The following is a 27,168-nucleotide window of genomic DNA, read 5'->3' on the forward strand; positions in this document are numbered from 1 at the left end:
AATTTCACAGTCGATCATCCCTTGAATATGCACTGACATTCCTTGTTCTACCACTGCTCATCACTTCAAGCCTTCATCGTCCTGTGAACTTTGGTCTCGTTTGCATTACCAGCTGTTCACTGCGACTTTCTATTGTAGTTAAGTGCGCCTTTTCAAATAATCTCTTGAAAATAAATAATTTCTCTGTATGCTTCATTCAAGTTAACGAAAAAATTGGTTTTATCTAAACAGTACAAATGTAACCACGTTATTCTAGCCGAAACATGTTTGGTTCTAGGGAATGGAATGGAATGGAAAAACTTTATTGAGGTCCTTCGGAACGTGCACTAGCACGTAGCAGCCTGCTCCCACGTCGGTACAGAGAGCCTCTCCGCCACGTCGCGGGCCCATTGGACTCCCCATAGTGCTTCACAATCCGGACGAGCAGCCTCCCACTTGGAAGACGTAACGTCTTCGTCACCCCGTAACGCGGGGCACCGCCAGAGCATGTGTTCTATGTTGGCAAAGTCTGAGCAAAGCACGCAAGTGTTTGACGTTTGAATTTCGGAACAGATTCTGTGTAAGAGTGCGGCGCTAGGGTATGCCCCGACCAGCAAAAGTCTGAGTGTCAATGCCTGAGGCCTGTTCAATTTACTGTGCGGCGGCGGATACTTACGCCTTCCCAGATAAAAGTACTTAGTTCGTTGTACGAGGCAGGGGGATCCCTGTTGTCCGGAATGTCAGCGCCGTGCCATCCGGTAGCTACACGGTCGACTACTTCTCATACAAGCTACGTGGGCCGACTCGTTGAGGTTGGACGGGGTGCCCTCGATCTGTGCCATGTGATCTGGGAACCAGATGATCGTGTGTTGCTTGATTTCCTTGTCCCTTTAGGATCCGCAAGGTTCTATGGAACTTAAAATCTTTCCTGTTTACTGCGAAATGAATCACACCATCCTAGATTACATGAAATGAGAATAAGTTTTGTAAGTACTTACCTTCAGGAGGGGTAACACTTAGTGAATCGAAAAAATTACTCCGGCTACCAGTCCATGCTTTTGAAAATTTTCCTTGCATGTTCCAGTCATTTCTGATTTGTGTGGAGCAATTTAACTTTGTAACCAACATTCAAGACCACATTTTCTAATCTCACCTTTGACCATCCTTGTAAAAGATCTGATTAAAGCTGAACGATGTTTTAGAGGCATCCTTGATACTGTACACCAAACATGCGACGCCCTCTTGTCCAGTTGTCGTTTGCGACTGAAGTGTCCATAACGTTGTCACGCTTTTGTAAAACTGCAATAAAAATTAAACACTTTCTAACGAAAATAGAGCGAGCGGTAGTTTCATTATGAGCCATTATTTCGAGAGTGTATGTTCTTGGTAATACCATAATCCCAAAGTCGGCCTGAATAATAAAGGAAGCTACCTTTTATTTAAGCTGGTGTGCTTGATTCGGCTTGTGATAAAAACAGAGATTACACTTAAAATGTTTAGGTATTTTCCGCATTGTTTAAATCTGGCAAGAAAATAAATTACTACATAAAACCAATTGCTCAATTTGATTTGCGCAATAAGATGTTTGGGATAGCCTTGAACTACATGCCCGCCAAATTTTACACCTTTTTGGGATCTCCCGTCCACGGACAGAAGCTCGAATCAGTCGCCGTTGTCAGCACCTTCTGTCGATCCTAACACCCAACCTTCGATTGCAAGATCATTTGACTGATGACTACAAATAATGAAGATGGCACACAGGTATTGTGGTTCTGCACTCTTTTAAGCAGTCCTCACAAGGAAGTAACCAATTTATATACTGTTATTTCCCAACGTTCTTTATTTCTCACCTTCTGCTGTAACTGTACTCGCAATAATGTGCATTATCAATGACGATGTCACAGAGAGCAGACCCGCGAAGACACTCCGGTATCTCTGTGCTGGTCTCACGAGCTTGGAGAAGAATTCCATGCACCTTGGGTTGTAAATATGAGCCTTGTTGCTCATAGGAGCAACACTGGTAATAAGTCAGAATGTTCCGTACGATAGGATTATAAAATAATCTGACACAATAGCTACACTCACAAGTTCCGTAATTAAAACGCACAAATTTATAGCAAAATAGGAAACTGATGAAAATTAGCACATGAACAGAACCACATTCCAGAGAACTCCATCTTTGCCTTGCCGACATAGGCTGAGAGCCTCATTTGCCCCATAGAAAACGCACATAAAAAAGGAGCACATATGCGTCGACGTGACGTTGCTGCCCGTGTTGTAGGCAATGTGCTTTACTTTTGTACGTGCGCTTTTTGTAGCAAATTTGTTATAAAACGTTTCACCGGGTAGGTCAAACATGTAAAAAAGGGTGTTGGCAAATTCATTTGAACAGGTAACGTAGCGTGCCGAGAGCGAAGATCAGTAGGAAGGTGCCTGTCCATTGCCAATTCTCTCACATGCGAGACAGAATGACTAAAAACTAACACGAACATGTTTGTTAGAATATCTAGACGAATTCACGAAACGCGATAACGAAAGCGTGTGCACTTCAGAAATTCAAGCTACGGAAGTGTATTTTAAGCGACGAAACTAATAAAGCCCTGGTTAACAAGACGTCCGAAATTATTGAAAACTTTCGGAAATAAAGTACCATTTCTAAAATAAATGGATCTTTCGCCAGGCACCACTGAAATATTTTGTTATATGCTGAAATTATAAGGTGCTGAATTGGGAGCAGTTTAACATAAGGATTTTTCAAATTTATTGACTATTAGAGCTCATAAAAATATCGTAATGACACGTTACAATGCTGTCATGAGACATGCTTGAATGGAATCATTGGCAGTATTTCCCTTTGTATTAACTAGTGTCCGCAACACTTCTCTTCCTTCTTCCATATCTAGCCAAGAGACCACGTCACCTTTACACCACTAGCCCCACCAGCTCTCCTTTTCTTTTTGTGGCGTGAAGCAATTCCGGTGATGGTATCCGGCTTTCGGAATTAAATAATTTAATAAAGTCATGTGTATATTCAGAGACGTTGCAAGCAGTGCGCCTTGCATATGTGCATTAGATTCTATGACTCTGAAACTGTAGCTAGAAACGGGGCTTGTTCGAGAAAAAAGGGTTTGAGGGATTTTATTGCAAATTTCAGCGGATTTCGCGCCGCAAGACAAGATTGCTAGCACGTGATGTACGGCGCCGCACCAGTTTGTTTGCAATGCCAGAACCTTGACAAGTACCTGTTAGGCTATTGAAAGAGTCTGAAAATACGCGTTTAATAAAGCGTGATTTTCTAGGGAAATACTTCCGAACATTGTTGACCATCCTTTCTGCTTCTTTCCGAATATATTACACATCGTAAATCAGCGTGAAACGAATCGGCTTTAAGATATGAAGATACTCTTGAAATGCAGTTTTCATAAAAAAATTGCATTTTTCACATTTTTTTAGCAACGCCAAACATTACTGCATCTATTGCCAAAATTATGCCTCTACCTTGTGCCATCAACATGTTACAGGTTAATTTATAGCGTACACGGTAACATTGAAAGTGGAATTCTGTGACTTTAATAGTTTACTTTCTTTCTAACTATATCAATATTGCCCAAGTCATTTTTTTGCTCAGTGCAACAATATGTTTTAAAGAACGTAATATTTGAAGGTATTTTGCATGTGTTTTGCGCAAAGTTTATATTTGGGGGCGCTTCAGTGGCCTGATTTGGCAATAACCGTAGAAATGGGGCGGGTTTCGGAGAAGTAGGAATTCAAATCGTATGGTAGCGTTTACTTGTCATCAATCGAGAAAAGCAAGTAGGCTTAGTGTATTGGTGGGAAAATAAGTAGGGAAGACATTTATAGAGCCCAAGTTGTTAACTGTCCAGTATTCACATATCAATTTTAATGCAGAGAGGAAAGATGCAGGAAAGATAGCAATACTGCTAGAGTGCGATAGTCGTCGTAAAACCTGCATAAATCAAGCCGAAGAGACGACTATTGGTGGCCGCTCGATTTCAAGGAAACGCCAATAAAAAGCATAGCCATAATCATCGGAAAATGGTTTTCAGAAAACGCTTGCGTGTGCACGCCAGTCCTCAAGTTTGCCTGCTTTGATGATGTCTGCGACATTCACAAAAAAACAAGCAACTTTAGATGTCTTGCGGCAAGTCAGAAATAGAGCTTGTATATTCAGTGTTAAAGATGAGCAAGGGAATTACAATCATCTTCTCTTACAGGCGTGTTGCCAGTTGTCAGCAAAGCAAGTCAGGAAAGAAATAAGGATTTGAAACAACCGCATCTAGGAGTAGGCTTAGAGTGGACCACCTTGCTGCAATCCTGGAGATTAGTCTTCTGGCGCTTTGCTTTCAAGTGTACATTGTAACTTATAATCTTTGTTCTTGTTTTTCTCAAAAAGCTAATTTGTTCCCTTTGTGCTACTCCATCGTTGATGATCTTTTACTTAGCGAACATTTTCTCTCGAAACTTTGCATAATATTTTGTTTCATCTCAAGGCGTACAATCTACAACGAATATTGAATTCTACTCACTTTGTAATATGATCTGTTATAAAAAACAGACTTCCAATGTGGCATGTGTTTTGGTATCTTAATTTTTGATGTTTAATTTCCCAAACGGGCGTCACATACACTATTCTAGTAAGAGAGAGAGAGAGAAAAAAAAAGGTGAAGGAAAGACAGGGAGGTTAACCAGACATTATCTCCGGTTGGCTACCCTGTACCGGGGGAGGGGTAAAGGTATTCGACAGGAGAGAGAGAGAAAAAATAAGTACAAAAAAGGGGAAAAAAAAGAAAGAAAAAAAAATCACACACACACACACAACTGAACTGTTTCTGTGGGCATTGTCAGTCTGCGAAGGCGTTCTAGTGTTGAATAGTGTCAACGTCCCATCCTACGTCACACAGTGTACAGTCACAATTTGTCACTGAGTTTGGTGTCTTTTAAATAACGCAGCAGTGCCTTCAAGGTGGCTCGCGCTGTTTTTCGTGTAGGCCAGTTTACAAGGATGTTGATTTGTGTTATTAAGCGTTTGTCCAGTTGACCTATCGTGGCTGAGAGAGCTGCTCTCTGCGGGTTAAAACGAGGGCACTCACAAAGAAGGTGTGCGATATTTTCGTTGCACCGGAAGAGCGTTCTAATCACAGTCGGTCAGATAGGCCGGTGGCTCGTAAGAAGCGCAGAAGCGCCTGCACGGCCTTCTTCTGTGACGTTGGGTCCAGTCTGTGGTGGAGAATTTTTTCTTCCGACAGAGGCCGGTCGTCCAATTGGTTGAACGTGTTGGTAAGAAAATGTCTTTGCGCACTGTACTGCGGGCAGTCGCACAAAATATGTACAATTGATTCTTCATTGCCGCAGTGGTCACAGGCTGCGCTGTCGGCCATTCCTATGCGGAACGCATAGGCTTTGGTAAACGCAACGCCCAACCATAATCTGCACAAAAGTGTTGCGTCTCCTCGGCGAAGCCTTGATGGTACTCGAAGGCTTAGGGTTGGGTCCAGAGAGTATAAGCGAGCATGCATGAGGTGCGATTCATTCCATTGTGACCTTGTTCGTTGGCGGGCGATCACGCGGAGCTTCCGTGCAGCGTCAGTCCTAGAAAGTGGAATGGGTCGTTTGTGATCTTCTTTATGAGCTGTGCGGGCAGCTTGATCGGCCCGTTCATTGCCGATAATTCCACAGTGACTTGGAAGCCACTGAAAAGTTATTTCTTGCCCTATCTCAGTCAGATTGTGTATTGCCTCGGCAATCTCAAAGACCAGCTGCTCGTGTGGACCGCGGCGTAAAGGTGATAGTAGAGACTGCAGAGCCGCCTTTGAGTCGGAGAAAATTGTCCATTTGTGTGTCACTTGATCACTAATGAATTGCAGCGCGGCACAAAGTGCTGCGAGCTCTGCTGCCGTCGATGTTGTGACGTGAGACGTCTTGAATTTAATAGTTGTGCCCATCGTTGGTATCACCACTGCCGCGGTAGAGCTGTTCGGCAGGACGGAGCCGTCGGTGTATATATGGGCAGAGTCTTGGTACTTCTCGTACAACAGAAGTAAGGCGAGCTGTTTAAGGGCTGGTGATGACAGCTCTGCTTTTTCGTGGATGCCAGGTATTGTCAGGTTGATATTTGGCTGTGTAAGGCACCACGGAGGAATCGAAGGTCTTGCGGCAGGAGTGAAGCAAGTTGGTATTCTAGTAAATAACACACTATACACTTGTACATTTGAAACCAATTCTTGTATTCCATAATGCTTTCGCGTTGATGCACGGCTACCTTTGAGCTGTGAAATTTACTAGAATAGAACGCTCATAACGGCAGGCGTTACCTGACTAAGGGAAGCCTCGAGATCGCTCCTTCCCGCCGTCGCCCCGGCGGCGGGAGTCAGCAGGTACCTTCTCTGTAGACGTCGCCGCCGCTGGGAGGCGGCCCTGAAATTTTCGGAGATGGAAGGCCAGCTCTGGGCCGTCCGGCAAGCGGAAGATGCCACCCGAGTCTAAGGACTTCGAGCCGCCCACTTGAGGCCACCAAAACCAAACTGCCGGCTCGTTCAATAAAGCTTATTTCTTCTTCTCCCACTTCCACTGCTACGGCTGATTTGACTTTTGTCGCATGTAAAAATCACTACAGAGGCGTGTTCGTTTGGTCACTCCTTGTTAGTCATGATGAAGTGGTCTTGAAATGTGTTCATTGGAGCGGTGACTTTAATGTCGAAAAATGAAGCAGCTAGGCCTTTTAAGATGAAAGAAGCCACCAAGAAGTCACTTAGATGTCCTACGTGTAAACTTGCTATAAGAAACACAGACAGAGCGGGTCTATTTCTGAACATTCAAACTGAGCTTGCTGAAGTAAACAAAAAAAAAACTGTCGCAAATGCAAGCCCTAGAGGCAAAGTTAGCTAAGTTGATAGGCTTACAAGACCCTGTGAAGAACACATAAATGTCAGTATAGCATTTGTGCGCTACTTACGATAATATAAAAGACGCTATAAATCGGCAGGAACTGGGTATCGCTGGATTGAGCCGCCGAATGGAGATTGTTGAGCAGTCGCAAGACGCGAAAATGGTTTCATAGTTACAAGTAGAAATAAACGCTCTAGAGTAGTACAGCCGAAGACAGAACTTGGAAATTCATGGCTTGGCTCAACGAGATGCGAGAATGTGCTAACAGAAATAAATAAGGTGCTAGACAGCTTGCCCTGCCGCCACGATTTGAAAAAGTCATTGAAGCAATTCACCGTACACACGCAAAAAAAGGGATCCTATCGGTCTTCGTTTTGTCACCAGAACACTGAAGGCTACATGGTTCGAAAAGAAAAAAACCTCAAGAGCTAAACGCAGGGAATTCAGTTCTTTGATAACGTGACTACAACCCATAAGCGCTTGCTTTGGCTTGCAAAAATCAAGGCAAGGGAATTGAACTATCAATACGTTTGCAGCTCACGGGAACCATGTTCGCCTGCAGGCAGCCGAATGCTCGAGCGATAACACTCGCCACTGAAAGGGACCGAAACAAAATTGTCCCCAGGCCACCAACTACTATAAACATGGAAAACATGGAGTCTTATCACAGTGTTACATCCTCCAGCAACTAAACAACTAAAAATAAATACTTACATGAAAGGGGGCTTTAACTGCTCCATATGAATCCCACAGTTTCAGAAATAAACAACTTGAGATTCAAACTTAACTATTGCAGCTCAACTGTAGTTTTGATTTCTTAGATTTTTCGGAAGCATAGTACGCGAGCGCGTATGACGTCATACACTTCTAGGGTTACAAGCAAGTTTCAATTTATCGTTCGAGAAAACGAGGCGGTGGCATGACTATACTCACGAATGCATTGTTGCGAAATATTGCCTGAATTTACATGCGGAACTGATGCTTTTGGATGTGTTGGAATACTTTCTCGAAATATTATGATTGTTGTCATCTACCGCCCACCTCAAGGTGCGCTAATAGGACTGCTTCATTATATAGACTTGGTAGTTGAACTTGCTAGCACGAAAACATTTCACTCAATAACTGTTAGTGACATCAGTGTTTACTTGCTTTCACAAAATAATGACAGGATCCCACTTACTGAAACGATGCTAGCAAATGGTTGTGAAAACCTCATGGAGCTTCCTACGCGGATAGCTATAAACTCAAAAGCATTGATTGATTTATGTTTTACTTCTGTAACAAAAAACAGGCATGTTCTGGATTTCTCAGTTCGCGCACGAGTGATCATTTGCCGTTTTTGCCGCGTTTCTATTTCGTGTGCGTACAGATACCAAAGATGACTTCAAGCGAGCCATAAATAACGCCAGCATACGGGTACTGCAAACTCTGCATTCCAATATAAATTGTCTGATGTGCATCCTTAACAAAATTGTATGGCACCATACGATTCATTTGTGTCCGAAGTGAAACAAATATACATTGTAGCGTTTCCTTCCGACCCTGTGGTCAAACATAAATAAACTATAAAGAAATCGGTAAACCAGAAACTATACAAGTGTGTTCCACAGAAAGTACATTTATTAAAAACGTTTCTTATAAACTCGAGACCATGAAACGTTTAGAGTTAAAAAAGTAAGAAACAAACTGCAGCAGTAATCTCAAAAAGAAAACCACCGCTAGCTAATGGGGTAATCTTCACCGAGTGTGCCACCTGACATTGTTGTAAATGGTGACAAGTACTATGGTAGCCATGAAGGCAATTTATTTATTAATCATGTTGCCACTGCCTGGGCTTCAACTTGTACATCTGATTTTTGCAATGGACGTAATATTGAAGGTTATATTAATCATCGTGTCAGCGAGACTATTCTTATGCCTACGTCTGAAAGTTTGATTGTTTAAGTTTTTAATTCTTTGCATAACGAATCAGCTGCTCGTGAGCATGACATCAAAGCCCACCCTATTAAAATTGCTCATATGATCTGTGGTCTGTGGACCTCCACAGTTAGATTGGCCCATCCTGAAATATCAAGTTGGCCCACCCTCAAATTTCAGTTGGTGCAGAAGAAACATTTAGGTTTGCCAACTTCCAAATTTCTAGTTTCGCCCACCCCCAAAGGTTAAGTTGACACGCTCCCAAATTTAGGTTGGCCAACCCCTAAATTTTAGCTTTGCCCACCGCCAACTTTTATGTTGGCCCACCGCTACGTTTAGGTTGTCCCACCTGCACATTTAAAGTCAGTTCGTACCCAAATTTACGTTTGCCCTCTCCTAATTTTATGTTGCCCCCAAATTTAGGTTGGCACACCCATAATTTCAAGTTGGCTCACCCCTACTAAGCTTCTCCATGAATTGTCTAAGGAGCCGTAGTATTTTAATGAGTATTATCAATGGATATTATCGGCAAAGGAGTAGAGCCTGAACAATGTTGCAGTCAACTTGCTCAGCAGACAGACTGGGTACCATTCAGACAGCTGTCTCTGTTCTTCCACCATGTCCTCGGGACATGGTGGAAGAACACCATGTCCGAAATACCAATCGACAGGGCATTATGCCGGTTGTAGGCATCTCGGCATCCAGCTCTTATTGCATAATAGCGAAAATGTGCACTACTCTCTTTGCACTGCCGAAGAGTTAATGCCTCCGAGAATGCGAAAGAGAAGGAAACTGGTTTTTATTCTTTTTCAAGGAAGAAAAGGTGAAGCACATGAGAACAACAGAAGGTGATGACTATTAAAGTAATTTGTCCATTGGATAAAAATTACCTCATACGTTTCGATGTTGGGTGAACTCATGCAAACAAGAGAGAGAGAAAAATGTGCCATGCTTGTTTACCAAATTTCACGCTTGAAAGCGCTATAAGAGCAGTTGCACAAGTGCTCCATCACGGGCGGGTTATTTTTCTTCTTTCTTTTCGTATTTCGCGGACTTTATTGGCACGCGGGAAGAAGAACTACGTGTGAGATATTGCGTAGAAAACAATTTATTAGGTGGTTTCTCGATGTGCTCCACAACTGTGGGTATCACACTGTGGTCTTAATCCATTCGTTAGTGTTGTGAAACTAAATGTAATTAAACAATTAGTTATGGCAGAAATAAACGATAGCCTCTGTTACTCTAGGTTGCTTCCAATACCATATGTTCAGTTCGATTAGCGTCCGAAGCGCCTTACACTTGTGAAGTCCTGGCTCAAGTTACGTGGACAAACTGGATCAGGCACAGTGTATTAGGAACGACGAATAATTTTGCCAACATTCAGTTTTTGAACGTGCCCCCAAGCATAGTAGACGAGCGTTTTCGCATTTCGCCCCTGCGACAATGCGGCCACCGCGACGCTGAATCGAATCTGTGACGTCGTGTTTAGCAGCACAACGCTATAGCTGCTAAGTCATGGCGATGTGTACTGTTGACATTTAAAGCTCATCAGACGTGGGAATTTTTCCTTGTGACATTTATACTACTGAACTAGACTCGCCATCTTGCGTGCATGCGACTGTCCAAGGAAATGTGATCGTCTGCAGGATATTTACTGTTTTTTTACTACGTTATTGTTTACTATGTCATTAGGGCCTTCGTCGTTTAATCGGGTAGACATAAGATACACTTGTCATGATGTTGGACCTAAAGCTTATGCTGGCGACGCACTTAGAGTTGGAGTAAAGTCGCTCACGCATCAATAAATTGTCTCCTGGGTGTGGAAGAGGCCGGCGAAGGTCGTAAACCGCTAGAAAATTGCGCGGTGAGTCGGGACTAGTGCCGGATATTGTCTCACAACCGTGCTTGCGACAGCAGACATCAATACACTCAAAGCATGCTCATAAAATAGCACACCAACACTACGTATAATCTCTTCGGCGAAGTACAAAATACCCAAGTTCCAAAAGTACCCGAGTTGCGCGCTAAACACTGAGCAACTAATTTAGCTACATTATAAATTACTTTATATACATATATCGCGCAAACGAAACATATTTCTGCATCATTAAAGCCTGTTCGTGCGTCATAGGGCCGAAATACCGAAAGTGAAACCCTGGGAAGTACAGCTGCAAAAAATTACGTTAAATAGCTGACCGCGTTTTCTTTCCCGCATTACAAGATCGCCAGTGCTACTGAAAACCGCTTTATGAATGAGTTCGTTGGTGCAGCAAATTATTCTTAGACAAAGCCTGCGAAACACAAAGGTCCTAGTGTTGTAGGCAAGTGGTTTTTGAGCTGCTGCACTTTTAATGTTGGCACGTGGGGGTTGTGGAATGAAAGTTGGATGTTAGAGCTGGATCTAATTTCCTTTTTTTACATTTCAGTACGCCCAGTTAGCACCACTGCAAATCCCGTCACCTTGCCCAACGTACTCATGCCGAGATTGTAACGCTTGTTGCACAGATAAACTGTAACGTAATTGTTTTTATGTGCCAATTTTGCGATGGATGTCACCTAATTGGTGCGCAATATGTAACATTCGTTGTTCGTAAAATTCCCGTAGACACCAATAGTGGAAATACTTAACACAATGTATTTCTAAATCTTTCGACAGTCATTACAATATGTTGAAAAACGTCTGGAGATTGCGAGATTACAGCAAAATGTATTTACTTAAATAATACTTAAAAGGAACAGAGGCAAAGCGCAAAGCATTTTCTGTTTAAATATTTACAGCAGCCCTAGAGATATGAGACACAGCTTTAGAGCACTCTTCAACAAAGTGTCTTCGATTGCCAAGAACTCCCCGCTCATTATTGGAGGGGTCTTTAATGCTCCCTATCACACATGGGGATATACATGGAACACAAAGAAGGAAGAGGATCTATGGAATCTCGCTATGGATCGGGGGTTATGCTTGGTTACCGATCGGGCGTACCCCACCCGTTGTGGCACGTCCACATACAGGGACTCCACACCGGATCTCACTTTTGTTAATAACATAGGAGGAGCTAGTTGGGAAAACTCGAACATTGATCACGGAAGCGATCATTACATCATTCACATAACCATAGACCTACCGAGACAGGAAACTAGAATCTTCAAATTCACGGACTGGGACCAGTTTAGGAAAGTCAGGGCGAAAAGAGGGAAACGGGGGCCTTTAGGTATAAAGGAGTCATTTCAAACATGGGTTAACCAGCTCAGAGAGGACGTCAAAGAGGCCTCTAAGGAAATCAAGACACAGGAAAATATTGAGGCTATGGACAGCAGGCTGGCGCATTTGATTGAGGCCAAACAGGCTATAGTTCAGAGATGGAAAACGCAAAGACTTAACAGAAGGCTAAGGAAAAAATAGCACAATTAAACAGAGAAATTGATGAGCACTCGAAGACACTCGTGAAACAACAGTAGGATGAGATCTGTAACTCCGCGGATGGCAGAATCAAACATGGAGGTAGCTGGAACCTCCTTAAGCACTTGCTCAACCCGAATGAAACAAGGACAAACAAGAGAACAGTATAGCCAAGTTGGTTCATCAGGAGAGCCAAGACAAAACACCGGCAGAAATCATGGATAGACTCGCCGCCAAATATCTCCCACTTAAGCAACCAAACGAAGCAGAAGATAACGTCGAATATTGGGGTGGCATATGTGAAGAAATTGACCTGGATTACACTGAGAGTGAAGTCAGGGCGGCTCTTCACAGTCTTAATGGTAGATCAGCAGCTGGACCTGATGGAATAACTAACAGGAATTTAAGAAATCTGGATGATGAATCAATTTCCTACCTAATTGAACATTTTAATGAATGTTGGAAGAAGGGGATATACCAAGAGGAATGGAGGATGACCAATACTATCCTCATACCTAAGCCAGGCAAACAATTAACTCTCAACAACCTCCGTCCTCTTTCTTTTACGTCATGTCTAGGCAAAGCAATGGAACATGTCATCCTAAATCGGGTCACGAAATACGTTGAGCAGAACGACATCCTCCCGTACAATCTCATTTGCTTTCGACCCGGGTTGTCAACTCAGGATGCTATGCTCTTAATCAAACACCAACTCGTACAGGCCAGCCCAACGCACACGAAAGCTCTTCTAGGTATGAATGTGCAAAAAGCTTTTGATCGTTTAAAACATAAGGCAATACTTGACTTTCTCTCGGAGATGGGGTTAGGCAAGAGGCTTTTTAACATGATTAAGGACTTTCTTATAGAGACAGAACAGCCAACCTCATCATGGGAGAACTTAAGTCAGAAGCTAAGAATTTGGGAAACATGGGCACTCCACAAGGAGCTGTGCTCTCGCCCATGCTATTCAATTTAGTAATGTCTAAGGTTTCAAGAAATTTAGAGAAAATCGAGGGTATACATTATGTCGTATATGCCGATGACAGTAACCATTTGGAGTGCCAAGGGTAATGTAGGAGAGACAGAGACCAGACTACAAGAAAGTGTATATGTTGTGCAGAACACACTGGAAGACATGGGGCTGAAATGCTCGGCAGCCAAGTCGGAACTCTTGGTCATTAAACATCGCAGAAAAGGTCGTAAACCAAGAGGCTACATTCCGGAAGAGGAGCCAAGAGTGTGCTTATGACTCATGAAGAAACCGCAATCAGGCTAGTTGGAAAAATCAAGGATTCTTGGTTATAATATAGAGGAAAACAATGCCAATTATAGTAGAATACAGCATATCTCGAACAAAACAGATGAAGTCATTAGGTTATTAAGGAGAATTACCAACAGACACAGAGGCTTGGGGGAAGACAGTGCTTTGAGGCTAATACATTCTTTTGCTTTGTGTCACTTCACTTACGTGGCCGGATTATTCAAATGGAAAGGCAGAACTTAACAAACTCAATGTCATGATCAGGAAACTTGTTAAAATAGCCCTAGGGATACCGAGTACTGCGGCAAATGACAAGCTCATGAGTCTAGGAGTCCACAACACAATGGAAGAAATCGCTGAGGCGCAACAGCTAGCGCAACACGAAACATTTAAAAAAAAACACGAGCAGGCAGAAAGATATTACAGATAATAGGTGTAGAACCTAATAGATCAAGGAGCCCAATAGAGGCTGAAGTGGAATTAAATACTGAAGTTAGGGATAGGATCAGAACCAACCCTCTCGCCAGAAACATGAATCCAGAATATAATATCAAAAGGAGAAAGGCAAGAGCTAAAGCACTCTTGCAGGAGATAGAACAGCAGAACCAACTGGCAGCTATAGTTGATGCTGCCTGGGTGAAAGGTAAAGAAGCCTATACGGCCATTGTATCAAATTCGCAAGGAAAGGTGCAAGACGCTATCACTATTTTTACCAAGGAACCCATGGTGGCAGAACAAGTGGCAATCGCTCTAGCCATCAGGAGTAATAAGTGGGCCTTCATTTACAGTGATTCAAAAGCCGCTATAAAAAGTTTTGATAAAGGCTACGTAGCTGGAGTTGCAGCTAAACTATTTGAAAACATTAGGATTAGGAGAACAGAAATCCGATGGTTTCCTGCACATATGGGGAAAGTGGACGAGACTCGGGTAAACCTCAACGAGGTTGCGCATGACTTGGCACGACGACTTGCTAACTGTGACAGTCATAACCGAGCCGTTCACCATCAGGCCGGGGAATATGGAGATCATTTAATAACTTATAATGAGATAACCAAACACTACTATCTAGGACGCAGGCAATTCCCATTGCCACACTCAAAGCTAAACAGGGCTCAGGCAGTCTCGCTGCGCTTATTGCAAACGGGTACATACCCCACGCCGTACCACATTAACAAAATATATCCAGAGAGGGAGATTAGGATGGAATGTAATAATTGTAATGGCATCATTGAAATCAAACATATGCTCGCGGGGTGCCCCGCAACTCTTCCCAGCCTCCTGGAAGAATGGACTCGATGGCAAAAAAGAATACAAAGCTCATTGCTCTAAGACCAACTAAGGGCTGTCCAGAGGGCCCATGATGTCGCTGAAGGGCTTGGCCTGACAGTGCCAACGTGGGAGCGGCCCGCCTCGGCTTAAGTCGAGCCTCCGGACCTCTTTAAATAAAGTTTACACACACACACGCAACTATATATTGGTCCACAAAAAGTATTTTCGAACTAAGAAAATAGCATGGCAGCATCGATGCCTTATTAGTTGGAAAGGTAAACAAATTCTTTTCCATTACATTGATTTGCTTCTACTTTGACATTTTCACCATTTAAATGAAAACTAAAACAAATATTCCCCATATATTTTCTTGAATTCATTGTCGATTGGATATGATTGTGATTACCAAACAATAGAGCGCCACTATGCCCTTTCTCTCCTTTTTCCGCTTCAAGCATTGTGCCTGTAGCAGCACTGCTGCCATATAATGAATGTTTCGAAGTCGCCCAGTTTTCTATTCCCAGCATTCTGCTCGCTCATCACACAGTGAGGATTTCGACTCATGAAGTACTTATTCTATAGGCAGCAGAGGAGGGTTTCTGGCCAGTTGCCGCTTTTATGTGCGCGTACTACGTGACGCTTGCGGTTGAACGAATGTTCTACGTCCGGCGGCATGGATATTACACTCGCATTGCTGCATCTAATAAACATACCAAAGAGAGTAGACGGCGAAATAGCAGCCACCCTACCCAATTGGTAGGGTATCGCGCGCGCAATGTGACAGATGTGGGCTGAATTCCCACATGCTATTAGTCGTATTTCCGCCTACTCCCATTTCTCTCTACCTTATGTATACATGCCCTATAAAAAAAAACAGGATTTCCCTTGGTTTCCTTGTATGAAAGCATGACATGAAGTTAACTAAATAGGACACTTGCAGATTATTTGAAATGCATAGTTTTTAGTAAAGCATTTTGAAAGTAGTGGTGTAAAATCTATTATGCGCCGATACCGAAACTGAGACGCCGGCTATTCAAACTTCACAAGGGGAGCACAGCGAACGCGATTAAGCCAACGCTGGTGCGTGGCGACTCTGCTTCAGAGTATGGAACGCTTAATATACTCGACGTATAGCAAAAGGTATTTAGTTAGAAAGCCTGCGAACGTACCAACAACCATGGCAGAGTGGGGAACGCTAACGTGGAACGCCGTGACCCTCTGCTGCGTTATCTACAAGGACAGGCGAACGAGGAGGACAATGCGTTGAAAGAGGGAGAATGGCCCTGGTTAAGATGTCAGTGAGGCGATAGCACAAGGCAATTGTGGTCCGTGTTGAGCGACAATGACTTCGTAGTCATTGGGTGCCTACCCAAAACAAGGGATGTGAACTAGCCTGCTCTTTTCCGAAGCGGTAAAGAGAACTGGGAGCCAGTAATACAGGGTGCCAGTAAAGCCTAAATCAGAACTCACGAAAACTCGTCTATAGCGCCGCCTATGCCCACTACATAAGGTATTTAGAGGGTATCTTCTCGTATAGGATACCTTCTCGTAAGGTATTTTAGCGGAATTAGCGTTTAACAGCAGCGCAAGTAATATTAACGTTTACTTGTGAATACGACAGCGCCCGTTGAAATAAGCCCCGTCAGCGTTAGGTCTATCAAGTTGTCACATTGAATTATGGTCCTGTTCGTTTCCAACATATCGTTTTATTGGTTCTATATTTTGCCATGAATCTCCAGCACCAAAGTACAAATGGCAGGTGCTGTTTCGAGATCTGTCCTCGATGTAAGCCAGTGGGTTCGGAAATTGGTTTTCACTCGTTGCTACGCAGGCTTTTGTCAGCTAACATTCAAGAAGTTGTATTACAGCACCCGGTGCCTTAGCATATCTCATGCATAGCATGATGACATCTCAGGCGCTATAGCAGTTTGCAGGGTGAGAATCAGGCGCTCATATGTCTCAAGTGAGAAAAGCCGGTTGTGTCAAAGCAAACATCCAGACATGTGGTTGATAATAAACTAAAGCACACAGAAAGCTTTTTTACAAGTTCATTTCGTCATTCTTGAATCACAGCGTGATCACGTGCCATTGTGCATTGGATTACACATCTGCAGGTTAAAAACCACTGTTGCCGCACTGATTAAAAGCTCCACCACCACTGTAAACTATCCCATATTATGCAACTACCATCAAATACAATACCAAGGGGCAAGTTGACAATGAACAGTACTTTTTTTCTACCATCTTTTTTAGAAGTGAGTACCCAGAATTATGTACATTAGTATAGAGGTACTTGTGCACACTATTGGGAAAAGTCGAATTACATGCGCAATGTTCAAGTATTTGGGGCTGTTTGCAGCAGTCGTCCGTCCGCACATCAGGCTCGTGATTACAGCAGCCCAAAAATAAGCCGTGCAAAACGTGTTGTTCTGCCATATTGCAGCTCAGAATTCCTGATGTCACTGTACCGGTACCTGAAGCCTCAAAGAAGGAGCTGCAAAGGAATATTTATAGAGTTAAATATAGATAAAATTCCAGCCTAACGGAATCATTGTTCTCAGCAGATATGGTTGTAGGAATAAATATTTCTAAAATTGAATGCTCATATTTAGTAGCACTAATCATTTCTTCAAGCAGGCTCAAATTGATTTACTTGAATGGCAGCGCCGCAGATATAATAGAAGACGACATAGGCTGCTTTATATTCCACGTCTGCATGCTATAACCAATATTCTAAAGCTTTAGAGGTTCATGGCACTTTATGCATAAATCAATTTGAGCAAATAACAACAATGGCAGTTTCACAAAAAGTGGAATTATTATAAGTGAAAACAATGTTGAGGGTTGTGCTGGAGCTCATCACATAAGGTTTTAAGGAGACACGTATGCGAAATGGCCTGACGCAGCATGCCTGACGACTGCTGCTGTGAAGCAAGAGCAGCGCCATGGCACATAACACACGTGTGACAATGCCGGTGCAATAAAAAACACCGTCATTGGCATTACAGGTGCAGGGGTGTACGAGATGTCACTTGCGGAGAAACGTTCGTCTTTGCCCGTGCCGTTAAATCGCGTAGATTATATAGCTTCCCGTTGAATGTATTTTATGCTTAGACAAGTTCAGGCTGTAGGGCCGAGACTTTGTAGCGATGCCTCATGCTATGTTATTTGTTTTCGCACACAATGTGCAATGTACAGCTGCAGCGGAAAAAATATCAGCACAAGTGACCGATCAGCCGATCAGATAAATTGTGGCGCGCAACCCTGTCTTTCCCTAGCACGCCGAAAACGAGAGTGCCAGGCACTCCCTCTTTGATGTATGAATCATGAGGGAATTTAGGTAATTGTGCACTGGAAGAAGAGCACCGTATGCGGTAGTTTCCCTGTTCCGGTCATCGGCCGCTTGTGCTAATATTATTTCGCTGCAGCTGTACATCAGATACTTACTTACCACTTGCCCCAGAAGCAATTTTTTTGGTAAATGACATTTTAAGATATGCTAGATTGCCCAATATTTGCAAGGTATGGTTTCTGTGGATTTTGCTGTCTGTCATACCTTTATGTGCAAACATATTTGCTTGTACTATGCAAGAAAACTGAAATTTTACAGTTTAACATCACTTCTATAGCTGGCTTTAAAGATATGTATATATATATATATATATATATATATATAGCAAGACGTTTGGCGAAGCGAGTGGGGTTGAATATTAATATGCAGAAGACAGAGGTAATGTTCAATAGCCTGGCAAGCGAACCAGAATTCAGAACTGCTTGTCAGCCTCTAGAGTCTATCCAGGTCAATTGCTCACCGAACACCCTGATCATGCGAAGGAAATTTACGGAAGAATAAAATTGGCTTAGAGTGAATGCGGCAGGCACTACAAAATCCTGACTGGGAGCTTAGCACTGTCGCTGAAAATAAAAGTGTACAATCACTACATTTTACCGGTGCTAACATGTGGGGCACAAAATTGGAGGTTAACAAAGAATCTTGCGAACAAGAGCCGCACAAAGAGCGATGGAACGAAAAATGTTGGGCCTAACGTTAAGAAACAGGGAGAAGGTGGCCTAGATCACAGAGCAAACGGGGATAGCCGATATTCTAGTAGGAATTAAGAAGAAAAATGCAGCTTGGCAGGCCATGCAATGCGTAGAATGTATAACTGCTAGACAATGAGAGTTACAGAATGTATACCAAGAGAATGGAAACGCAGTTGAGGGCAGCAGAAAACTAGGTGCGGTATTGAAGTTAGGAAATTTGCAGGCCCAAGTTGAATCAGCTAGCACAAGACAGGGGTAATTGGATATCGCAGGGAGAGGCCTCCGTCTTGCAGTGGACATAAATATAGGTTGATGATAATGATGTTTCTATAATGCTATTACGACAGCTTGAGTAATAGGTAATCTCAACCCTTGATGGCATTCTGCAGTTTTATGTTACACTACAATTTTATGCCGACAGCGGAAAAGTAAGCAACCTTGGTGTGCCTCAAGTGCAAAAGCTTGGATCCGCCGTTTGTATGCCTGTGCCACATGATTTGTCTTTCGTTGCTACATGAGAAGTATCAAAAAATGTGACCCGCAATTATTGATAGCCCCACATAAATATGATGCTGCGAAAGTTGTTATTTACGAATATGTCTATGTACACCTCCTTTTCCACAATACGTCATTGTAAGGCATCCCCAAATTTTGCCTACATTTTCGCATCCTAGTCGCAGATTGATAGGTGAGTAAAATAGAAATTATTCCTCAATACCCTGCCTAAGTTGTCGGTACTATTGTATTGTATTGAAACGTGAGATGTCTCGTCCTCGTTTTTCTATTACCGAATGCATGGTTGTCATAGCTTCGAGTATTTAAATGTGCCTCAGTTTAGATTATTCCTAAACGGACACGGAATGCTTTTTTTTTGTCAAGTGCGATTTGATTAGCAAAAAAAATTGCTGCTGGGCAGAATGATAATTCGCTTGCTCATACCTATCCCTTCACTGAAAGATGGTCTCAGGTAACTTTAGAATGACCAAGGCTAAGCCAATTTTTTCTACCAATATTTTTCATCAACCTATATCACGTCGTATTTTAGCTCTGAAGTGTGGCCCATGATTCCTTCATTACCTAAGATAGAGGACATACCAGAAAAACGTTTGGTATGCCTAGTAATTACTCAATCTAAGAAAACTCGAAACCTTGGGACAGAAATGGACCATGCACCCGCTGCCATGATTTCACATTGTTAAAAAACATGATGTGTTGAACCTAAAGTTCATTTGAAACAGAATTTTTAAGGATCCGTTATCTTTAGAATCTATGTTAGCTCACCTCGTGCTTATCAATTTCGGCGCACTTCGTCATCTTGAAGAGAATTAAGGAGTGATGCCTTATTTTCTATTGCATGCAAAGTCATGGACCATGCAATTTTTATCTGCATCGAGCCTAATTTTTTATACAATGTGCTACAGGTATGTCAGCACGATTATTGAATAGTTTTGCTCAACCGAGCGTGTTGAGTTTGCATATGCAATACCCTCAGCATAAGATAAACTGGTAATAAAAACTGATCATTTATTTATATCATATAGAGCATTCGATGTTGATCAAAATTGCTCATTTATGTTTAAAATGAACACATACAGCTTAAAACAAATAGAATATACGGAGATCAAGCGCGCAAGTTTAAATCTCTGTCAACCATGTAAACAAAGGCTTTGTATCTAACGGGAATGCATATATTTTTTAACAGCGCAGCCCTTTACGCCGAGCGTTAATCCGTAACGTGCGAACTGAGAATGTGTCCAGATCCTGGCGCTCGTGCAGAGACGGTCTAAGCGCATCCCACTGTGAACTAGCGAAGCTGTGCCTGGCTAAGTCTAGTTAAGCATGGGTGGGACTACTTTCAAACTTATTCAGTCATCGCTAGCCAATCGATAGCCAATCAAAAGCTGAACAATTCGATAATCGATTAACAATCAATAAATTCTGGAAAATGCTGGGGATGTCTCTGTTGCGCTTAGCATAGCCTAAATACGTGGCCAATACTTTGCGGTAGCCAATCGATAGCCAAGCAATAGTTAATCGGTAATCAATAAACAATCAATAAATCCCGGAAAATGTTGGGGATGGCTTGGTAGTGCTTAGCCTAACCCAAAAGCCAGGACTAGCTAGGTGGCCATCAGCTCCTCTGTCTCTTTAACATTATTCCTCCAGTGCAAGCTACGCTATTTTTATTACATGCCTTGCAACGTGTAATATCATAAAATATTTCTTTATTCTCAACAAAGCCTAAAAGCTTTTTCATGCAATTTTTATTTCTATGCACTAAGTCGCGTACAAGCTATGCCGACATGCGAGCACCACGTCGAGCAGATATCCAGCGTAAGACGTAAACACAACCATGTGACAAAGACGAAGGCGATGTATGATACTCGTAGAAAGCAAATTACACTTAAGAATTGTTATGACAGATGCAAGCACGGAAAAGTGCGACACGTATCAATGTCATGTACAAAAGACTTATGTGCGCGTGTCTGGTGCGGCGGACGATCAGTAACCATAAAAGAAGAAAAAGAATGGCGGGATTCGGCGCGCGCTCGCCTAACACGGCACCTCGGCCAACAGCGAATCACGAAGACACACGATTGCTGGAAGAGGGAGCAGAAGAAGAAGAGAAGGAAGGCAACGTTCGAAAAGAAGGCCGGTGTGCGGAGTGGTCGAGGCAAGGTTGTCGGGCTCTGGGTCCGAACCTCAAGACCTCAAGAGCACCCGTCGGAGAAGTGAGGCTGTCTGACTGTGGGTCCGAGTCTCAAAGACTTCAGGAGGGCCGGGCGGAGAAGCGAAGCTGTCGGGCTGCGGGCCCGAGTTTCATAACTTCAGCGACGATCCGGCCTCTGTTCTACCTCCAGCCTTTGGTGTCCGTGGGTCCTGCAGTGACATGGTGCTGAAGGCAAGCCCTACCTACTTTCCTCCTGTGACTTCTTGGCCGAGCTGCGGACGATCGTCAAGACGCAAGTAGTGTCTCATCGTCTTATACTCACGCGACCGACGCACTGCATCTGACGCTGTCACAACGCCGCCCCGTACAGCGCTGCACCGACGCTACCAAGTAATTGTGACCGGTCACGAACTTTAATTACTGTTATATATATAATTATTTATTGTGAGAGAACATTTAAAAGTGCATGAACTTTTATATTAATCTTAGTACCTTGGTTAGTTAGCTTGTGTGTGACAGTTTGTGTTAATTATATGTTCATGTCTTGTTAACAATCGGCTTCGTTGTTTCTTTTCCCCACTGCGAATTAGTCTCAGTGGTGGCCACAATAATTCGAACCGTGCAAGTACAAATACATTCTCGGGTAAACAACCCTTCGTTGACCTAGGAAGATCAAATCATCACAAATTGGCGTCCACGACAGGACGAAGCCGGTTGTTCACAGTTGCTTTAGCGACAAGTGAATATGAGTTTGGCAGAATTTATTACGTTGGGTGAGCGCTTGGGGCTGCAGGGCGCGGAGCTGAGAAATTGGGCGGACGAGCAAGTCACCAAAGCTCGGGAGGAAGATGCGAAGGCGCGTGAGGAACGGGCAGCGGAAAGAGAGGCGACCAAACAGCGCCTTGAGCTAGAAGAAAAGAATTTGCAGTTGCGTCTGAGGCTCGCTGAGGTGGGAGAAAGCAGTGGGAGTGGGAATGGTGCAAGTCACACGAACCAAGCGGAAGTCTTGGCCCCCATCAACCCACATAATCTGATCCCCATGTTCAATGATTCTCGAGATGACCTCGACGCATATTTAAAGCGCTTTGAACATGTAGCCACGGGACAGGGCTGGCCAAAAGAAAAGTGGGCCACCGCTCTCAGCTTGTGCCTCGGTGGGGAAGCACTGAAAGTGTTTGGTCGTTTATCGCCCGAAGACTCCCTGGATTACAACAAAGCAAAACTAGCATTGTTAAAACAATTTAGGTTTACTTCTGAGGGATACCGAGAGAGATTCCGGCAAAGTAAACCACAGGATGGAGAAACCGGCAAGCAGTATGCTACTCGGCTTTTCAGCTACTTCGACCGTTGGGTGGAGATGGCAAACCAGGGGAAGACGTTCAATGCGGTTCGAGACTTGATAGTCGCAGAACAATTCTTGAATAACTGCCATAGTAGCTTGGCGCTTTTTCTTCGTGAGAGAAACTGCAAGACTGTGGATGAGGCCTCGGAAGCGGCCGATCACTATTTGGAGGCACAGAGGCAGCATAATTTGCTGGTGTTCAAGGAGAGGCTAGAACAAAATCCTGGCAAAGAAACGAATGAGAAACCAGGTGTGAAGTCTCAAGTCCGTTGCTTCATATGTGATAAGATAGGACACAAGACATCAGATTGCCGTGTGAAGACAAAACAGCCATATTGTGAATATTGCCGCAGATATGGACACGATGTGCAATCATGCAGACGAAATGAACCAGGTGCCAAAGGCTCATCAGCATGCTGCATACTACCTCCCGACCAGCAAAAAGATGCACGGGAATGCTTTGAACGTAGTACCAAGCAGCAAGATGAGACATTTTCTAATGCTTTGGGAGTCTGGTCTAGCAAGTCTTTTGACATGCCGGTGTTGAAAGGAGAGCTTTTTGGACAGACCGTTTGGGTTCTGCGAGATACAGGAAGCAATAGTATAGTCGTACGACGAGATCTTGTACCGGACGCAGCAATGATAGGCACTGAGTCTATCATACTACTGGCTGATGGTAGCTCTATTAACGTTCCGGAAGCGGAAGTCAACATTTCATCACCGTACTTCTCCGGTGTTACGGTCGCAAAGTGCATGGAGAGACCATTGTATGATGTGATCATTGGTAACGTTCCTGGAGCACGCCAACCCATGGAGCCAGATCCCAATTGGAAATCATCCTCGTTTACTTCTGTAGCAAGTACATCACGCGAGATGAGCACTACGAAAGAAGACAGTGGTTCTCTGCAGGTTATAGTGGGTGCCAAGATCTCGAAACCATGTTCCCCGGTGGGCGTTAGAGCTTTACAATTGTCAAGAGAAATGTTTCGGACAAAGCAGCAGGAAGACACAACACTTCAAGTTTGTATAAGCAAAATCGGGAAAAATATTCCGGGAAAAGGTACAACCGCCCATTCGTTCTACCTGGATAAAGGCGTGTTGTACAGATGCTATCAAATATGCCCAGGAAAAATAATCGATCAAGCAGTGGTACCGAAGTGCCTACGCCTCGAAGTCCTTAATATGGCACATGACAACTCCTTGTCTGGGCATCAAGGCATACGGAAAACCACGGAACGGGTCCTTGGATCATTTTATTGGCCCGGCGTCCAAGAGGACGTTAAAAGATTTGTGAGATCGTGCGATGTATGTCAAAGAACCTTCCCAAAAGGTAGAGTGGGCAAGGCTCCACTGGGACGAATGCCGCTTATAGATACCCCATTCGAACGGGTAGCGGTAGATATCATCGGTCCCTTGACTCCAACATCGAGTAAGGGCAACCGATATATACTCACTCTTGTGGACTTTGCAACTCGCTTCCCGGACGCCATCCCTTTACCTTCTATTGACTCAGCAACTGTAGTCGAAGGGTTGGTTGAGATGTTCTCAAGGATCGGTTTCCCACACGAGATCCTTCGTGACCAGGCATCTTGTTTTACATCAGAGTTGGTGAAAGAAATCAATGATTTACTCGCCATCAAGCATCTCAGTTCAACGCCTTATCATCCAATGTGTAATGGAATGGTGGAGCGCTTCAACGGAACCCTTAAGATGATGCTGCGGAAAATATGCCAAGAGAAACCAAAAGCCTGGGATCGATATCTTGCTCCTCTTCTTTTTGCGTACCGTGAGGTGCCACAAACCAGCCTCGGTTTTTCGCCATTTGAATTGATATACGGACGACAAGTACGAGGACCCTTGGCCATACTCAAGGATCTCTGGACAAGAGACAGGCTCAAGGAAGATGTTAAGACGACATATGCATATGTCCTCGACCTCAAAAACCGACTAGAAGAGACTTTGAAGTTAGCTCACCAGAACTTGTGCAAAGCTCAGAAGACTCAGAAGGGGTACTACGACCGAAACAGTTGTCGTCGACAGCTGAAGATAGGAGATCGTGCACTCATACTCCTCCCAACCAGTGATAACAAACTCATGATGCAATGGAAGGGACCATTTGTAGTCACTGGAAAGAAAAACAACTTTGACTACTGGTTGGACGTAGGCCATACCACTAAATTATTCCACATCAACATGCTGAAGCGGTATGAAGAGCGCCAACCACTAGCTAGGTTCCAAACTTCCTCGTTTATAGTGATTGACGAACCAGAAAATGAAGCCCCTTACCACGCTTTAAAGCAGAAGCAGGTGGGGGTATCAAAGGCATTCCTCAGAAAAGGTTGGAGCTGATTATTTAAGTAGGTCAGGATCAGCTATTGAATCTTGCACTTTGGGAGTTCATGCTTCTGTATGCTTTCTTGTTTCTTTTATTGTTTTTTGTGGTTGAAGTCTGCATGTCGCTCAATCTGTTAGTACATGCACTGTATAAAGTCTCACGAGACCACGCGCATCGCCACAGTTTTTTTTTTATTATTTTCGCTTCATCAAAAAAAAAACTTTTCGAAAAGGGGGACTTTTTGTCATGTACAAAAGACTTATGTGCGCGTGTCTGGTGCGGCGGACGATCAGTAACCATAAAAGAAGAAAAAGAATGGCGGGATTCGGCGCGCGCTCGCCTAACACGGCACCTCGGCCAACAGCGAATCACGAAGACACACGATTGCTGGAAGAGGGAGCAGAAGAAGAAGAGAAGGAAGGCAACGTTCGAAAAGAAGGCCGGTGTGCGGAGTGGTCGAGGCAAGGTTGTCGGGCTCTGGGTCCGAACCTCAAGACCTCAAGAGCACCCGTCGGAGAAGTGAGGCTGTCTGACTGTGGGTCCGAGTCTCAAAGACTTCAGGAGGGCCGGGCGGAGAAGCGAAGCTGTCGGGCTGCGGGCCCGAGTTGCATAACTTCAGCGACGATCCGGCCTCTGTTCTACCTCCAGCCTTTGGTGTCCGTGGGTCCTGCAGTGACATGGTGCTGAAGGCAAGCCCTACCTACTTTCCTCCTGTGACTTCTTGGCCGAGCTGCGGACGATCGTCAAGACGCAAGTAGTGTCTCATCGTCTTATACTCACGCGACCGACGCACTGCATCTGACGCTGTCACAACGCCGCCCCGTACAGCGCTGCACCGACGCTACCAAGTAATTGTGACCGGTCACGAACTTTAATTACTGTTATATATATAATTATTTATTGTGAGAGAACATTTCAAAGGGCATGAACTTTTATATTAATCTTAGTACCTTGGTTAGTTAGCTTGTGTGTGACAGTTTGTGTTAATTATATGTTCATGTCTTGTTAACAATCGGCTTCGTTGTTTCTTTTCCCCACTGCGAATTAGTCTCAGTGGTGGCCACAATAATTCGAACCGTGCAAGTACAAATACATTCCCGGGTAAACAACCCTTCGTTGACCTAGGAAGATCAAATCATCACAATCAAGCAACATTTTGGGATTCTGTATCTCTTCTATTACACAGTAGGACATACCCATTCTATTCGGATTTGTTAAATTAGCGAAAATAAAGTAAATCGAAAAATGAAGTAAAATATTTCACCATTTCAATAAATGATTCGTATGCCATGGATACTTTCAAATAAACTTTCAACATACATGTATATCTGCAAACATATTCGGAAGATAGTGACGACCTAACTTGCCAGACAGGCATTTGAAACGCGGGAAAGTAGGAAGACAGAATTTCGAATTAAAATATATTTCATAAGTTACTGAGTCAAGTCTATAGTATCCATCGATCTCACGTCTTGCAGTATTCAAGTATCTTCAAGGATCCCCTGCCGCGCAATACTCGTGCCACATATTAGCGGCCTTTCTGCCTGTCTGGCATCGTCCATTAGAAGGTTCAATGTTGGCAATATTTTTTCACAGTGATAGCTAGCGACAGTGATTACCGAATCATTCAGAAGCATTAAGTCTTGATAGTATTAGGAGGTGCCAATTGGAATATTACCCTAGGTATTAGCAAGTGCTTTCATGCCGCTTTTACTAGGAATCATTCCTAATATCCTCACATGCACAGCACTAACAAAGTTGTTTCGCTTGATCTATGGAACTTATTTATCTATAATTAAGAACATGAAAGTACTTACCTAATAGGCATTAGTAGTGCTCTGATTTGAAGTGTCGCTTTTGAGCTGCGAGTGATTCAAGCTGCCACTTTTAAGGCAGAGAGCTGACGCCTACGTGTCTGCCCAGCCCACTTGTGTGATACCGTGTATGAACATTTTGTATGCTGCAGCATACCAAAGTAGAAGAAAACAACCTTTCAGTATAAATCTACATACATTTTCGGCGAGATAGTGATTAGTAACAAATAAGA

At 43.5% G+C, this 27,168-nt stretch overlaps 1 long non-coding RNA gene across 1 annotated transcript; it reads right to left on the reverse strand.

The window, feature by feature from the left end:
• Window positions 1–970: 970 nt before the first annotated feature.
• On the reverse strand, window positions 971–27,168 carry LOC125946895 (uncharacterized). The gene is made up of 4 exons (XR_007467966.1): window positions 26,939–27,168; window positions 17,054–17,223; window positions 1,133–1,278; window positions 971–1,069 (listed from the first exon to the last, which is right to left on the reverse strand). It is a non-coding gene; the product is annotated as an uncharacterized LOC125946895 (long non-coding RNA).

The sequence above is a fragment of the Dermacentor silvarum genome, chromosome 7 (genome assembly GCF_013339745.2).
Source record: "Dermacentor silvarum isolate Dsil-2018 chromosome 7, BIME_Dsil_1.4, whole genome shotgun sequence".
In the NCBI taxonomy this organism is placed as follows: Eukaryota; Metazoa; Arthropoda; class Arachnida; order Ixodida; family Ixodidae; genus Dermacentor; species Dermacentor silvarum.